This window comes from Oxyura jamaicensis, chromosome 10, assembly GCF_011077185.1.
Source record: "Oxyura jamaicensis isolate SHBP4307 breed ruddy duck chromosome 10, BPBGC_Ojam_1.0, whole genome shotgun sequence".
NCBI classification, from domain to species: Eukaryota; Metazoa; Chordata; class Aves; order Anseriformes; family Anatidae; genus Oxyura; species Oxyura jamaicensis.
The window spans coordinates 15166541-15183354 of NC_048902.1; the positions used below are offsets into that span (position 1 = coordinate 15166541).

General features: G+C 43.4%; 1 long non-coding RNA gene across 1 annotated transcript in view; it reads left to right on the top strand.

Moving 5' to 3' along the window:
• LOC118172434 overlaps positions 1-16814 on the top strand; it is a 54383-nt gene that overhangs the window by 17792 nt on the left and 19777 nt on the right. Inside the window, exons 2-4 of the long non-coding RNA XR_004753700.1 lie at positions 10713-10913; positions 11228-11391; positions 14192-14300. This is a non-coding gene — a long non-coding RNA (uncharacterized LOC118172434). The remainder of the gene's footprint in view (positions 1-10712; positions 10914-11227; positions 11392-14191; positions 14301-16814) is intronic.

Below are 16814 nucleotides of genomic sequence, written 5' to 3' on the forward strand. Positions count from 1 at the left end.
GGCTGGGTCCTTATGGCCAAAAGGCAGCACAGGTATGTTGTGTGCCTGTTCTGCCTTCAACCCTGTTTCCAGGTCACTGAGATAGCCAGAACTCCTTATGAGCCTACCCCTACAATGCCCTTTCAGCAAGCCCAGGATCTCTAAGAGGCCAAAAGCATATAGAAGAGTACAAGAGAGCAGCTGGATTACACCAAAAGGTGGCCTTGCTTAGAATGCTCTTGTCACAGCTTAGATCCCGCAGTCTTAGGGAGGGAGGATGTCAACCTAAATACAGACCTGACACTGATGGGACTGTCAGTGCTGATGAATTCATTTTGGAGCTGTCTCACCCACACAGCTCCTTAGAGGACACCTTCGCTTCCCTGCCCTGAGGTGATCCTTACATCTGCATTGTGATTACATGCATCATCATGACACGTGAACCCCTCACTTCTTTAAGTCTTGTAACCAGCAGATACCAGTGAGTTTTGCCTGATGCCAGACTGGATTCATGTCCTTAGCTGGGCTGCTGACACTCAGGGTAGCCTCCCTGTGCTCAGTTTCCCCAGTATATAAAATGGCATTAATATTTCCAGCTCAAGATGCAGCAAGTCTTCATTTTTGCTTCAAAGGTGCTCTGGGACCTTTAGATGAAATTCACTGTTCACAATTCAATATATTTGAGTTCTGTCATTCTGTTTTTGTTACTTTTGTTCTTTGTACAGTGAAATGCTTGCTTGGGCTCTGAAGAAGAGGTGCATCTGTGATAAAAGAATTTCCAGTGGTTATTTATCTGACCCTCTGAACCCTCTGAATTTATATATGGGTGGAGATTTTCTCTGCTACCTTTTGCATTGAGCTTCAAAGATGAGAACTATTTTCCAAGGTTTTGCTAAGAATTGATCTCAAGTCCAGCTTCGGCCCTGGAGGTAGGGCATAAGAGGTTAATGCATTATGGAGGATGTCAGAAGAGTTTGAGGAGACCATAGATTTGCTTCAACAAAGTTTCTCTAAAACAATGAAAGTAGTGTAAAATTGGCCTTATGTTTGCAAGGCTAAAAGGGATCTTCCCAGTCATTTTCAGATGTGGCATTTCCTAAGCCTAGTCATTCATTTCTCAAATATATTAATGAAATTTTGTAAGCTTTGTTTACATCAGTGGGTTTTCGAGGTACACGTTGTTGAACCCTTTTCAGTACCTGGACTTCATTTGGGAATCTCAGTTTGAGGGACAGCCGTGTCCAGGAGCAGACTTGCTCCCACTTGTGCAGCCAGCACTGCTCTGGTTCTTCATCAGGCACCTGCTTGGTGGGGTGAAGTGTGAAATGGGAGAGGAGCCTTTGGAGCCTTCCCTTCCTGGATCTTTTCAGAAAAGCAGCACAAAATTATACTAATAACAGTGATGTTTTAAATCCTGTGCAATTTGTAAATGTACATTTCCATGGTAACATGAAGGTAGTGAAGTAATCCTCAATTCATCATCTTCCATGAAATTCCAACAACTATTCCTAAACATTCATCCTCTTCTAATCCCAGAGCTGTTGCCATGGAAATGATCAGATAAGATACAGGCGTTTAGGCAGATGGGTCTGTAAAGAATGCTGAATGTTGGCCCATTGAAATCTACAGAACTATTTATTTCTTATTTAAAAGCAGCATCGCTGGCAGTGATTTTTGATTGTTTCAAGATTAATTAAATTGACTCCACTTCACAAAAGACTTCTGTGCATGACCCCCAGGAACTGGAAGCATCTCTGGTCACAGACATACAGATGTTGCTCAGGTCTCTTCTCCATGTGAGCTCCATCCAATGCTGTGGCAGGGACTTGTGCAACCCATCTGTTTGCTGCTCTGCTGTCCCTGTTCTTTCCATACACGCAACTTAAATTCTCACCGCCATTGTTTGCGGTCTGGGTTTTAGGCCTGCTTTTCAGATATTCAGTCCTGCAAAGAAGCTTTTTTTTTTTTACTATGTATCAGAGCAAAGGTCATCATCCAGATTACATCCAACACCCTAGGGATCACTGCTTTCCAGTGCATTAAATCTTCAGTTCCAACAGCTGTGCAGGATGAGAGATTTACATGTGCACAGACACCTCCTGAGCGCTCATCCATGCTGGACCTGTAGGTGTGTAACTGAGTGTTAAAATAGGATTTGGTTTTTAAGTCCCTAAGTCAAATATTCCTGAGTCACAAAGGTGAGCGGCTTCACTGAGGAATTTCTGTGCAGGAGGAGCCATTCACTTCTGCCTCCTGAAAACAAATGGAGAACTTTTCAAAGACAAACCCCTCTCAGGCACCGATTTTGCTGACTTTTGATAAGGGCTGGGGATCCAATTCCCATGTACACCTTAGGCATTTTTCTGCAATGTTTCTTTATCTATCTGCACACAAAATTCTTGTAAATTATTCTGAGCGGAGAATATCTGAATGCAGAGTCTTTTTTTTTGTATTAGTTTTTAGGGATGAGTCTGGTAAGAGGCACCCTGCTTAGACAACTGCTATGGGAACCACAGGGATGATTAAAGAGCCCACTCAACCAACCTGGAAGTTATCACCTTGTGAAAGGTTATGAGGTTAAAAAGTGAAAGGCTACCCCATGTAAAGCATAAGCTAGTAAAAGAGGTGCGATGCTCCTTGTCTGCTCCAGCATGAAATCCACTGCACTGATGTAGCTGTGTTGGTTTAGGAAGGTCAAGTGGATGCTTTGTCCTGAAGTGCTAATGAGAAGTGGAGGTAGGACAATCAGACAGTGGATGTCTGTAAGCATCATGCCCATGGAGATGGCTTAACAAGAAAGAAGGAGAGGGATAGGCATGGAGGCTGGTCATGCTGGGAGTGGAACAGGGGCAGGAGAGGAGGAAGGGCTCTGCCTCTTCGGCACAAGATGCTCCAGGGAAAATGCCACTAAATATTACTGATATCCATCAGTGTCTACACAACCTGTTCCTGCAGCCCCTCTGCTTTTGCGAGTATGGCAGTAGTTTTGTTCTCATTATATGGTTGAAATTATATATATAAAAAAAATCATACCCTGGAGCCAGTGCCTTGTGCCTACCACTGCTGTTGGCAGCAGCAGCCCAGGGCACAGGTCCCTGGAAGACTTTCTGCAAATCAAAAGCTTCTCTATTTGCGTTCTTGCAGAGTGGTATTTTGGAGACTCCCTGTGGATGACCTGGCTTATCCTTGTAATGCCCATTAGAAAGTCTGTGTAACTCTGTAAAGAGTTTTAAAAAAATCAATACCAGCAGCTCTGTCTGAGTTTTAATCATTCACTGGCACTGTTTATTCCCTAATAGTACTGTATGGTTTGCAGCTCCGATGCACACCACAGACTGGGAGGTGGAAAAAAATCTCTCAGAATGGTAAACATGACAGCTAAGGACAGGCACTGGCCTCCACCAGAAAATCTGGCCAGTTCAACTCCTTCCAGAAGAGGCTAATGGTGATCACATCCTGCATTTATATGGTGCCAAATTAAAGATACACACAGTACCACTTTACTATTTTTTTTTCCAGCTTCTGCTTGTAGATTGGGGAAGGAGAAGCAGGGGGAGGTTAAGTTGTGAAAGCTCATAAATGCTGGCAGGATTTGGCCCCTGGAGTCCTGGCCTCTGGTCTCCAGCTGTTACTGAGGGTATGACATTAATCTGGGGACAACCAGGAGGTTGAGAGGGGAGGAATGAGGAGGAGGAGAGAGTAGGGCAGGAAGCTGGAGAAGGCAGAGGGTGATGTGAACACTGGGGAGGGGAAAGAAGGCAGTGGAAGAGCACACAAAATAGGAAGGAATGCTTCTGGTGGCTTCAGGGAAGAAAGGATCCCAGACTAACAAAGGGAGGATAGATGGACTAGAGGACAGAAATGTTGAGATGGTGCTCAGCAATGATGGACACAGCAAAGATTTAATGTTGGGCTGGCCAACAGAGCTGCAGTCCCTATATCTCCATGTCTCTTCATGGAGCTCACTAAGAAGTGAGCTGGGCTCCATCAGAGCCTCCCACGCTCCTGCAGGAACATTGAATCTCCTGCAGCACAAGGGAGACAGGCATCTCCAGGGAGACAGCTTGGCTAAAGCCTCAGACAACATCGTGGTCTCTGCTATCACATGCTAAGTAGCAAACCACTCTGATTTTTGCAAGACTTAATAAGTTCCTTAAAATATCCCCTTGACTAGGCCTGGCCATAATTGCCTTGATTTGCAGAAGTGCAAAAAATAGATGGAAAATGCAAGTGTGAAACAGGTGCTCTCATGCAAATGGAAAAAAAAAATGGAAAGCAGTGAAAATTGTCTGCCTTCTCTCCCTCCTTTTCCTTTAAAGATGCTTATCTGTTTGCAGCAGTTCTGCTCCAGCACTGCCTGGTGATCTGCTGGGACTCCAAAAGCAGCTGGAACTGCAGAGCTGCAGATTGAAATCTGCTCTTGTCCATGTAGTGCCTGGCTTTTGTTTTTAAACAGGGCTTGGAGGAAAAGACATTGTTTCTGATTCTTACCTATCTCAAAGCTGCAGGCACTAAAGTTTATCAGCAGCTTTCAGAAAGATTTGTAGTGCTGACTCTGTTACTAGTGAGCATCGGTTTCTCCCTCCTTCTCTGAGTGCCTCAGGGCCCATCAAGAAGAGCTGCTGCTCCCTTAAAGCCCCTGGCCCAAAAGATGGAGGTGTCACATCACGTTGAGTTAGGGGCTGAGGGAAGAAATGCTGTCCCCAAAGAGAAGAGGAGCACTGACCCATGAGTGCTGCTGCTGCCCCCAGATTGGTATTTGTCTCCCACCAGCTGCTGAGATGTCTTCTTCCACCACTTACTTGATGTCAAACTTAATTCAGAAGTAAGGGAGAAGTAAGGGTTTTCAGCCAGATGGGTGTTAACCAGGGCCCATCAGTCCCCAGGAACCTCGAGGAGTCCGTGAAAGATTCAGATTTCCCTTCCATCCTATGTGATGGAGGAAGTATAGAAAAAGCAACGCTTCCCATGGAAAACAGAGGTGCTCATTGCTACGGACAGCCTCTGTTCCTGCTGGGGTTATGGTGACACCAGGCTGGTTGGGAGCACAGCAGCGAGCAGTAGCTGGGTCTGGTCCCACAGCCTTTGGCACCATCTCTCCTGCCCGAGCTGAGGGAACAGCACCTCAACTGCTGGAAACTTGTTTTCTGCATGTGAAAACTTAAAGCCCCACTTTCTCTAAAAGCAAAACACTTCAAGAGCTTGACAACAGGCTCATCACGTTGGCTCTGTTTCAGAGCAGACGCCTCTGAGTGCTGGCAGTGAGGGATATGCCCAGCTGCCCTGAGCAGGTTATAGGCAAGGTCTGCGGGCTGCAAACCCTGGAACAAGTAGCTTATCACATAAGCTGCTTCAAGGACTTAGGGTGGTTTAAATTACTTAAAGTGCTCCGGAGGTCCTGATCCTGCACCCATTGAAACCACTGGTGATTTTGATAGATACTTGCAAGATACCAGGATTTGGCACTGAAGGCTTAGGGAGCTGAAGTGGATAAAACCTCCACAGACCTTTAAAGATGGTTAAACCATCCCAAAGCCTTAGACGCATTTACAGCCCACAAAGGTTGGCCAATGATGGAAATGCCTTAGGAGTTCACTAAACGTCTTGCTGCTGTGTACGTTGTGTATTTCTTCCAGCCCCTGTAATTGCAGTAACTCATCTCTTTTTCATTTCCTATTGACAGCAGTGGCCCGATCCTGCTCAAAGCAGAGCTGGGCTCCTGAAGTCAGTGGCTCAAAGAGAGCTGGGGTGCAAAGTACTTGCACCCCATTCATTCCTAAGAATCGTTCCTAAGAGTTTGGCTGTTGATAACAAGGCAGGAGAAGAGCTGGGCCCTGAGATGGCAATTCAAGTGTTTTTTTTTTTTTTTTTTTTCCTTCTGGTCCTTGCACAGAGATGCTTTTTTCACTCATTTTGATATATTACATAAAAGCACTGTCATTTCCTAAGTTCCAGTCTGCCTTCCATATACCTTCTTTATAATTTAAAACCATGTTTAATACTGATCTTTCCATTCTTGTCTAAGAAAGTAGCAGCATGAATCTTGGATGTTAAGTTATAAATTAAAGTATTAGACATTTACCTGTGAGGTCCCCACATTCAAGAAAAAAACTTTTTTTTTTTTTTAAGAAAAAAAAAAAAATGGAGAGGTGTTTTGGTACCCTATGAAAACCTGGGAGGAATGCTGCTCTCCGGAGAGCCTTCCTTTTGTGCACAAGCCTATCCTGTTTTTCATGGAGACCTCAAGTATGATCCCAGCCACAGTGATAGGCAGCAGTGTACTGAGGGACCTCTGCTTTATGCTCCAGCAAAACATTTTCTAACATCTCCAGTGTGGGAGGGTGTGCATCCTCCCTTAGTCGCTTATTCCCTTGCTTCCTGCTAGATATATCTCCTTAAGGCTTAGCTGCTCTTTTTCTTGTCTTTTTCATTCCTTTTTTTTTTTTTTTAATCTTTGTGGATTTTTTTCCCAAAGAAAATTTCACTGGGTTGGTTTTATTTAAGCCTGGCAGGAACAGTGCATGGCTGACTGTAGGGGCTGAGCCCAACTTACACCCAGCACATGGGTACCCTCAGCAATGCCCTAAAACCAGGGCATCAAATGAGGATTTTCTCATTCTAGCTTTCTCCCATATCCCACCCTCATGGAAAATAGCAAAGCAAAAATATTAATTCTCAACAGAAATTCAGCAACCCACAGTGTAAGATACTAAGCTATACGTTTCTCGTATAAGACCAAAGAGAATTTGGTGCTGTGGATAATAGCATGGTGATAAGGCAGCATTAACAAACCTCCTTGCTGCTGTAGCAATTGCCTACTAAGCTCTTCCTCCTCTTCTAGATGCCCTCACCATCTCAGCAGTCCCTCTTGATTTTGCATTCTCATGTCAAAAAAGAGAGAAGAATTGCAGCAAAAGCTGAAGGAGAAGATTCATATCCCAGGGGCCTTCCGCTATTTTTTTTTCAGCAGTTGCCAGAGCATCTTGAAATCCTGTCAGTGGAATAAAAGCCAAAAGGGCTGGAAAGAAGCATCTGAGAACCATCAGACCAATAGAAATGCTCATGTGACATTAAAAAGAAAATTTAGTTTAAACATTTTTGTGCTCAGTAGAAGTCCCTTTGTAGAACACAATAATCTGGAGAGACTGACTAGAAATCTAAGTCAAAGCGACTCATCTATTTTCATATATATACCAACCTCGATGTTCATATTTTAGATTCATAGTGGATAGCTCAACAGTGTCCCCTGAAGGATATACTGTAAAAGAGGGGTTAAGAAAGAGGTAAAAGATGACAAAGGAAGAGAATAAGGAGGAGAAATGTGTGAAAATCTGGAGAAGAAATAGTTTCAGCTGTTTGTTTGGTAATGATAACAGCAGTTTTGCAGGAGATCAGTTGGTTGGGGCAGCGATGTCCAGTTAGATGGACTTGACCTTGCTGTGCTCTTGAAAGAGCTTTGCATTTTCAGAGGGCACGAGTGTAGGGGACAGAGGAGTCAATACAACTCCTCCTCACCCAGTGAGAAAGCAACATTTTTTGGTAAGGTGATTGCACGAAGAACCACCACCCTGCTGTGCACAGGGGATGCACCCCGTGGCTACCCAAGGGATTCTGAGTTGTCACTGATTTTGCCTGACTGAAGTCATCCAGGCAGGCCAAAACAGGCCAGGCACCTGGAGCCACACCACCTTCCCTAGCCATGTCCCTCAGTGCCTCCAAGCTGAGCTGGACTTGTTTGGGAGCAGATGCTTCTGCAGAGCCCTCCCCTGAGTGCCTGGACTCTCTGCAAGTCAGAGCTGCTCTCGTGCAGCTGCATTCAGCTCGAGGGCATGATCCTGCTGCGAGTTCATTGTGGGAACGCTGCTATCAATAACAGCCACAGCGGGGTTAGGAAGTTCCTTCTATTCATTTAGCATCTTGTGGCTTTTTAAACAACAGCGTCAATGAGGGTTTTTTGGGTTTCATTTTTAAAGGAGAAACAATTTGGCCACAAGGAGTTCAACTCTGGTCAAGGTTTCTGTAGGGAGTCCATTAGCTTAGCCACTAAGTCCATTGGCACTTTGCAGTAACACCAGCTCTCAGTAAATATTGGCCAATGTGCCTCTAACTACTATTAATGAAGTTAATTAGCAACAAAAGTTTTCAAATGTGAAAAAGCTACAGGCATTGCCATGGTTCATTAAGCTTCTCAGAAGCTTCAAACGAATCGTAACTGCATTTCTCAGGAAAATATGTTTTTCTAACTAGTTGAAACATTTTAGCAGCTCTGCTCTATTTTGTGAAAACAGCATCTAAGAATATTGGCATCCTCTCTGCAGGCAAACTTCACGGGAGGAGAGGAGGCAGAATGAGAATAGAAAAAGAAAAATGTGTTTGTCCAGCAGTGTGGATTGAACGTGAGGCTGGTTTCTTTCTCCTTCCACATCTCTAATGGCAGAGATGCCAGAAACAGTTGTGGATAAGCCCCATGCGTCTGCAGCCTTTGATACCCTTCACTTCCCATCTTACAGTAGAAGGATTTGCAGCTGCAGAGCCACCAGCAAAAGACAAAACAAAAGCCACTGTTTGGGAGGGCTCAGCAAAGCATCCCTTACCCTTCATCCTCTCTGGCACAATCCAGCACTACAGGTTGTCCTGGGGGAATACTCACCTGCAGGTGACCTCAATGACGTCCCCTCTTTCCATTCAAATGGAGCTGATGGAGCATTTAGGAGGTATTTAGGAAGGGAAAGAAAAGAGCATAACCTTTTTAATAAGCAATTTGCCTATGAGAGCGCTGGTCAGTCCAGCATATCCTTCTCACATAATTAATCATGACCAAGTGCTGGATTTGCGATCGTCCTATTTAATAGCATTATGGCAATCCAAGATTTAAGCCAGTGCTTTAATGTCCCTGCCTTGTTCAACACCATTACTGCGTTATAGATTTAAGGCAGCACTTGGGTGGTAAATTTTCAAAGCGACGTCTGGACCGAAGTCCCAGATACCTCCTCTCTCCTTCCCCACCAGGAGCTGCAGGTTTGCACACAGCTGGTGCTGTTGGTGCAGCTTCATGCCAATGTCCTAAGTCATCCTGATTTGGGTAGCGAGGTCACACCGACAGCCACAGGACGATCAGTTTTCTCCTTGCTGCTTCCTGATTAAAACCGAAATGAGATTTCCTTTGCTGGTACCTCGTGAGTCAAGTCTTCTCCATTTTCAAATCTAAGCTAGATGGAGCAATTATTCCCTCAAATTCAGGGCTCATTGTACCACTAGCAGCTGTTTAATTGAAATGTTACCCATCCCCCCTTACCCCCCAGCTGATAAGCTGGTATCACAGTCTCTAACTAGGAGTGTGACTCGATTTCCCAGAGAATGTGCCCCCTTAAATAGAAACCTAATCAAACGCATTCAGCATCCTCATTGGTTGCCAGAGCCTATTTTCCAATAATCCATCTTTCTGAGCCTGAGTATTAAGTCCAGCAAACTGAAAAAGCAAAGTGTGGGGCAAATTAAAATTAGTTCATTGTGGCAGCCATCGCTTTTTGTTCAGCCAGCTGCCTCAAGCCTCACTGCTCTGAAAATCATTTTGCAAGCAAATTCTTCTGTTGTACCCTGATATTTTACCACCAACTCCATGAAGTACTTGAGACTATAGAGATGTGATGTGGACTGCAAGGTCAGTCTAAAGAGAGCCCAGGAGAAGTTAATATGAGGAGAAGCTATGGCATTTCGTGGTCTCTGCCCCAGGATCACTACATACGTGTATAATCTCCCAGCAAGTCTATTTTAACATAGCTAGAAATATTTGTTCCTGAAAGTCTTTTTTTTTTTTTTTTTTTTTGATTATTCTCAACCAATAGGGGACAAACCCAGTATAATATTGTTTACATATTTTGTAGGATTTAACACCCTACTAATCTCCTTGCAGATGAAACACAAACAGTTTTCTCACATATAACGAGAACATGATTCCTTCACCAGATTTATTTACTAAATTGTCTTTCATGACCAGTCATCAGAGCAGAAAGCAAAGCAGTAATGAACTGAGAAAGAGGTGATAGGAAGCTAACCAAATATTCACACGGTTTTATTCCTTTTGGCTGAGTCCTTATTCCACCAAAATCAATGAGAATAGAATAAGATGAGTTATGATTTATTGGTACAGTCAGCTTTCATTGTGGTGCATTAAAGAGGTCGTGATGATTACAGGTTCTCCTTCAAAAATGCTACAAACACAGCAAAGTATTTAGAAAGCATCAGATGTCAAACATCAAACTGTTTCCAAGGGAACTTACAAAACGTCACATCACAAAATGAATCCAAATAATGCCTTTCCCACTGTTTGCTTTGTTTCATTTTGGCAGACGCTAATTCCTCAACACACACTAATCCAAATTCTTCCTTGATGTAGAGCCACTGTAGTGAGTTCTGAGGACAATGGAGTTGCGCTAGCCTGAATTTGGCAGAGTATGTTGCATCTGGAGCACAAATCAGCTTGGCTTTGCTTGTTTCCTTCCTTGACCATGCACCAGATAATCAGGGATGACTCGGAATTGCTCAAAGAGTAGCTATTGCTAGTTCACTCTGTTATCCTGAATGGTGTCTTGTCCGTGTTTGCACTAATCATGCTCCAGGGTAGTGGGATTTAATGACGGTGTCATCAGAAAGTGGTAGTGGGTGGGTTTTTTTGAACTCTTTGTGACAATGTAAGCCAGCTGATGCATTGTTCTTGATATTTTTCTGCTTAGATCCTCAGTGTGGATGGTACAGAAATGAAAGCAACACTGTCAAGCCTTTTTGACTACAGTTAAAATTCTTATTTGCTATCAGAAAAGATTATGTTAAACTAGCCGTACTTGGGCTGGAGGTACCTTAAAGACATACTGCAATGACAAAAAGCATTACCAACACGAAGATGCAATTGCCTTTCATGGGAGCTTAGCTTCCAGGTATGACTGATTGTTTTAGTGCAACAGCACTGACAGGCTGGGCCAATTTTATCACTTGGAAATCTCCCTCTATTTTTATTTGATTTATTTTATTGGAAAATGTTCTCAAAATGCTGGTGTAGGGGTTTTATATATTACACTTTTTTTTTTTTTTTTTTTTTTTTTTTTTTTTTTTTTTTTTCTCCAGAAGGGAGGTGCCAGGACATCAAAGTCCATCTGATGGTAAGAACTAGGCAGTGACTTTCACAGGGAGAGGGAAGGTTGCAGCTCTGGGGACCCGAGCTCTGCTCTCATCGCTTTTTGCTTATCACCAGGAAGGGAGCAAGTCTGCGGGGTGCTTGTGGTGTCTGGTCACAGGGGACTTTCAGCTGAGCCCCCTTCAGGCTGCCATTCTGGGAAGCTCAAAGCCTCAACACTCCACACCACCCCGCAGCACCTGCTGGCCCCCAGAGCATCAGCTCAGAGCAGCACCACGGAGGTTCTGTGCTCTGGAGGAGAAATGGAAGGGGGTGAAGAGCTGATGGTCAGCAGAAATGTTGGACGTGGGTAGTAGAGAGCACTAGGTGAGGTTAGTTATGGTTTGTGAAGGCTTTGGTGCAGCTGGGAGGGGTTTTCATGCACAGGTAGAAATGTGCCTCCTGTTAGATGAAAACTAATGGTGCTTGAAAAGATTCTGTGAGGCAAAATAAGTGCATAAACTTGTGTAACTGCTCTAACTAGAATAAATTAATGGATTTTTTTTCCTGTAAACTGTTTGCAAGGTCTTCTCAAGCAGCTTCGTTATCTGAAGTTTACCCAGTGATATCCAAGGAAGACCCCTGGTGCGTACCTGGCTGGTGGGAAGCATGGTACAAGGATCTCGCAGGGAAACACCTGCCTGTTAGGAAATGTCCACCAGTATTTTGAAGGACAGATCCCCTTTGTGATCTCTGAAAGAGGCAAAAGTTCAGTTAACTTAACTTCATGCTTCCTAAGGGAAGAAAACAGCTAACGTTTCAACAGCACAGTGCAAGAAAAGTTCAGAGATACGTGTTTGCGTGGGGAAAGAATAGTGGCTGTGTGAGGAGAATTTTAGTCATGCATTTAATTATGTCATTCAGCCAAAATATATTGGTCATCCTAGAAGACAGCTGGGATCCAGAATCACAACCATCTTCAGCGGTCCAACAGCAAACATTTGTCATCTCCCAGTTAGCTGTACTCTGCTGGCATGGAGTCTGAATCACAGCCTGAAAAGGGACCCTCCCTGGAGATCTGGTGAAATATCGAGTAGAAGGTTACAGATGATAGAACAAGAAACATGCTCTGATACACTAATAACACTCTATGTCTATGCAGTAATGATAGCTCATATCTAATGCTTCACAAAGACACCGCAGCATTTTATCTGGAGAACAATGATACTCTCATTACAGGCAGAATTAGAGGCGATATTTATAGTGAAGCTGCCGAGTGATTTTCCTCATAAGACCCCCTTCGGATCAAAGCCTGCAGGGGGGAAAAATGTGTGGTTTTTTCTTATTCAAAATTCAGATGTATATGAATTAAGATTGGTTAGACAAACTGAATTCAGTGTGTATCTTACATGTTGAGCACTTGACTGTAGAACCTCAGCTTGAGACAATTTCACTGATGAAGAATGAGTATTGTGAAGAGTTGTGTCCATGGAAGAACCAGGTAGAAAACAATGGAGACATTTAAACTTTCTTAGGGAGAGAAGTCTCAAGTTAAAGCCTGAAGTGGCTCAGCTGCAAAGTACGTGCCCCACTATAATCTGTCAAGAGAGGATAAACTTTTATAAAAATGAGCTTTCTACCCTGTATTTTACTTTGTCTATTAAACTCAGTGCCAAGGTGAGGTCAGGCTATGGAGAAATACCCTTTGCTCCTTTTTAAAAATCTTGCTTTTTAGAGGCAGATTAATTTTGAGAAGTAAAAGAAAGACACTACAGCAACCTTGTAAGGAAAGAGAAAGACGCTTACACTACATTTTAAGGAAAGTGATGGAGTTTGCTCTTCCTGAAAGCAGTATCTTCCCAAGTCCTTCCTTTTTCCATTAAGAATAACAGTCAAGTAGGCTGGTGGTTACTTGTGGTTTGTAGCTCTTAAACACCAGACAGCAAGGAAAGATTGACTTGCTGCAGGATGATAGTTCCGAGACTTGGTTACATGTCAGTGGATTATAGATTTTATTCTAAATTAAATGAACCATTATATGTTCAATATTGTTCAATATTCTCAAATAGAGAGCTGTAAAACTCTGAAATAAAATTAACAATAAAAAAGAGAAATTATCTAAAGAATACAGGAATGTAATGGGGGTGAAAAACTCCCCTGTTCCTTGCTGTTTTATTTCACAAGTAACTACCTTATTTTTTGTGCTACCGTGCTTAGTTATCCTAGGCTCTGAGAAAAGTGTGATTTCCACGTTATGGGCTTCAGCAAACCTGTGCAGGGTCCTGTATGAGAATTTAGATTATGAGAGCTAGCTGAATTTCCTGCTGTTGTCATTTATAATGCTACCGATGTCTAAATCAACGAAACAGAAACTACCGGGGGGCATTGGCCCATGCTGGGCTGTAACGTGGACATCCTTTCTGCACAAGGTATCTTCATCTGGCAGAAATTACAGAATGAGATTGTTCTGGGCGTTAGGAAGATTGATCCACAGCTGGATAATTTTCTGTCTATCTGGACTGAGATGGAGTTTCCATTAGTGGATTCTCTCATTCATGAGAATAGATGCTGATGAGATAATTTTGTGTCTACATGATGTCAAAACTCATCTTTGCAATGAGAGATCAAATACAGCAGTTTAGCTCAAGATTAACACTGGCTCACCAGAAGCTTCCAGATGGAAACCAGTATTTTGGCTTAATCCTATTAGCAGCAGACTAACCAAAAGGATTTGCCAGTGGTCAATATGCCAATGCATGGCTTGGTGGTCAAAATGCTCTGTGGCTGTGTGTGTGTGACTAGGGGTGTATTTCTTTTCTCTGTAGCTTAGGTTTCCATCACTAGGGAGTGGTTAATATTCCCTTTGGTACTCTGATAGAAATGGCATTCACTTTTAGGCATTCACATCTTAAGGGCACCCATACCTTCACCTTAGAATTACACATGTTTAAAGGCAGCATCAAATCCCTACATTCTCTCTTCACTTGTTGCAGTCCCTTCAGCAGAGGAGAGCTCTTAGGGAAATAAAAAGAGAGAGAAAAAAAAAAAAAAAAAAAAAAAAAAAAAGTCACTCAACTTGTTTCTTTTTACCTTTTTTTACAGACATTTCCAAGAATGGAATTTTTCAAAAAGAGTGCACACACAAGAGAGCAAGAAGGAAGGAGAATGCTCTAAATATGTCTTTAGCCAGAAGAAAAAGAGAGAGAATAAAGTAAGTATATCTTAAAAATAATATATATAATTAAAAAAAAAAAAAAAAAAAACTTGTATTACAAGTTTTCTTCTTGATCGCACTGTAAAAATCATATTGATTTCAATGGAATTACCCAAGGGCAACTTCAAGGAGAATTTGGCTTATGTGGGATCAGAGCAGGAGGCTCAGGAGCAGAGGCTGGCAGGATGCCAGAGCTTTTTCATTCCCCACGGCTCCCTTCTCTGGGAAGGAGGCTGCAAGGAGGAAAACCCCACAGCACATACTCGAAGTATTTCCTAGAACAGATCATTCACCCAAGCCACAGTCAAAAAGTTTATTCTCCAGCTCCCATGATAAAATATACAGAGCTCTGACCTAACAGAAGCTCTCTGTGTTGGAAATCTGGGGCATCACTTTGTGGAGTGCAAGATTAAGTTTGGTAGAAGGAGATGAGAAGTGATGTTTTAGGGAGGGGGATTTTTGCTTGAATACTGGGGGGGTCACCGTGCTGCCGAAGGCACATGAAGCAGTGCCACTCAGCTCCCCGTAAAAACCACAGCCTCAGCTGCCAAGCCAGCTGTGAGCGCAACAAACTCCTGATCTCTCTGCTGCACATCAACCAGTGGATTAACTATTCACCAGCAGTACCTGATCTATGGCTGGGTGTGATTGTAGCTCGGTTACACTTCTGGCTGACTAAAGACCTAAGGTGCTCTCAGCCAAAACACCCACACAGATACGGAGACCTGAATCTCCCTGAGGGTGAGATTTCAACAGCCCGAAGGGTCAGAGCTGACTTGGTGATGCTTACAGAGCTGGCTCCGTGGACAGATTGATGATGGTTTGGCAACTGCAACCTGCTAGTGAAAATAGAGGTTTTAATAATACAGGGACTGAAAGTAATGTTGTGTTTCTGCTAGCTGCCTGTGCATTTGTTGATGTATTTAGTTTCTAGGCTCAGGCCTAGAAGGCCTTACTCATCACAGCCCTTAATGCTCCTCTCCTACCACAGAGCCTGGCACCTGGCTTGATGAATAGTTACTGGTATTAATCATTGGAGGGGACCGATTCCTTCTTTGTGCATTTGTCTGAAAAATTGCTCTCTTCGTGGAAGCTTTTAATGGATTTCTCAAGTCTTTCTCTACCGTGACACATAATGCCTGAAATTCAATGGCAGCAACAAATGAAAGGGACAAAAAGAGAGGTGGAAGCATAATTACCATGTATCAAAATATAGTGCTCTGGTAACTGAAACCCACAGGTGATGTAGCACCAGCTTAACTCTGCCAGGCATCGGGGCTGACAGTCCCCTTCGTCACAGCCACCTGTGCTGCCACCCTGCTCTCCCTCCCTTCAGCCTGATTGCCTTGCAATTAGTCATTAGGAAAAAAATATATATATAATCACTAGAGATTAATTGCTTCTCCCTGAAATTCCTGTCTCTGGAACTGATAGGGAGAACGGTCTTAGGGCTTCTGTCCACAGCATCACTTAGCAGAGGAAATACAGTGAGTTTTTTGGCAATGTCAGGGGAAGTTCCCAGCTCTCCTCTCAGGCTCGGGTGGCTACAGGAGCACGGTGAGCACTTTGCTATTTCCATTACAATGGGGCACATATCATCTGATTCTCACAGGCGACAATGAGAAACCATTTCTGGCCTGCAAGAGATGCTGTACTGCATATAGACTGTGAAAAAGCAGGAGCAGAGCTTACTTGGCTGGGAGAAATAGAGAGAAGAAATGATGCAGAGCTTTGGCTGGGGTGGCACTCCTGCCTTGTGGGGAGAAGGCTGGAATGGGATCTTACTGACCCTGTCTTAGGCCTTCTCCCTTCCGGCTTTTATACCCTGGACTCCACTCAAACTGATGTGCCTTCATGATCACAGCTCACAGATCTGCCCCTCCATTCAGCACCTGCTTTGGTCCAGGCAAAGACCTGAGGCTCTCTCTGACATCTCTCCTGAATGACGGCTTGTCACCAAGCTCAGCTTGGCAGGAACACTCAATACGATCTATACCTTTATTTCATACCTTACAAGCATTTCTGTTTTGTGTACATGGGGTGGTATCCAGCATATTCTCAGCTATAATCAAACAATTATTGTTACAACAAATGATGCATGAAAATCATGGGTCTGACTGAAATCTCCCAGTGATTTGGGGAGAATCTTTACAAAGACATTTAGCAACCACACTGTGGAAGTTATGGAAACACAGCCACCACATCAGTGCAGTTCCATACTTTATAAGATGAAATTCTCTTTCTGGGGTACGTGCCATAATTTTTAATAAAAGCTGTTCTAAAATAGAGCAGCTGCCAAGCAAAGCATTACCAGGGCTGCCAGAAGGCCTCCTGAGGTGCCAGCCCAGCAGAAAACCAGGCAGGGTTTAAACGTGGTAAGGAAGGTTGCTTCAGAGACCTGGTGGATTTGCACAGGAATTCCAGCAAATGGGAGAAATTCTTTTTCATTGAATTTGCAAATGTTTGCTGGGAAAAAAAAAAAAAAAAAAAAAAAAAAAAAAAAAAAAAAAT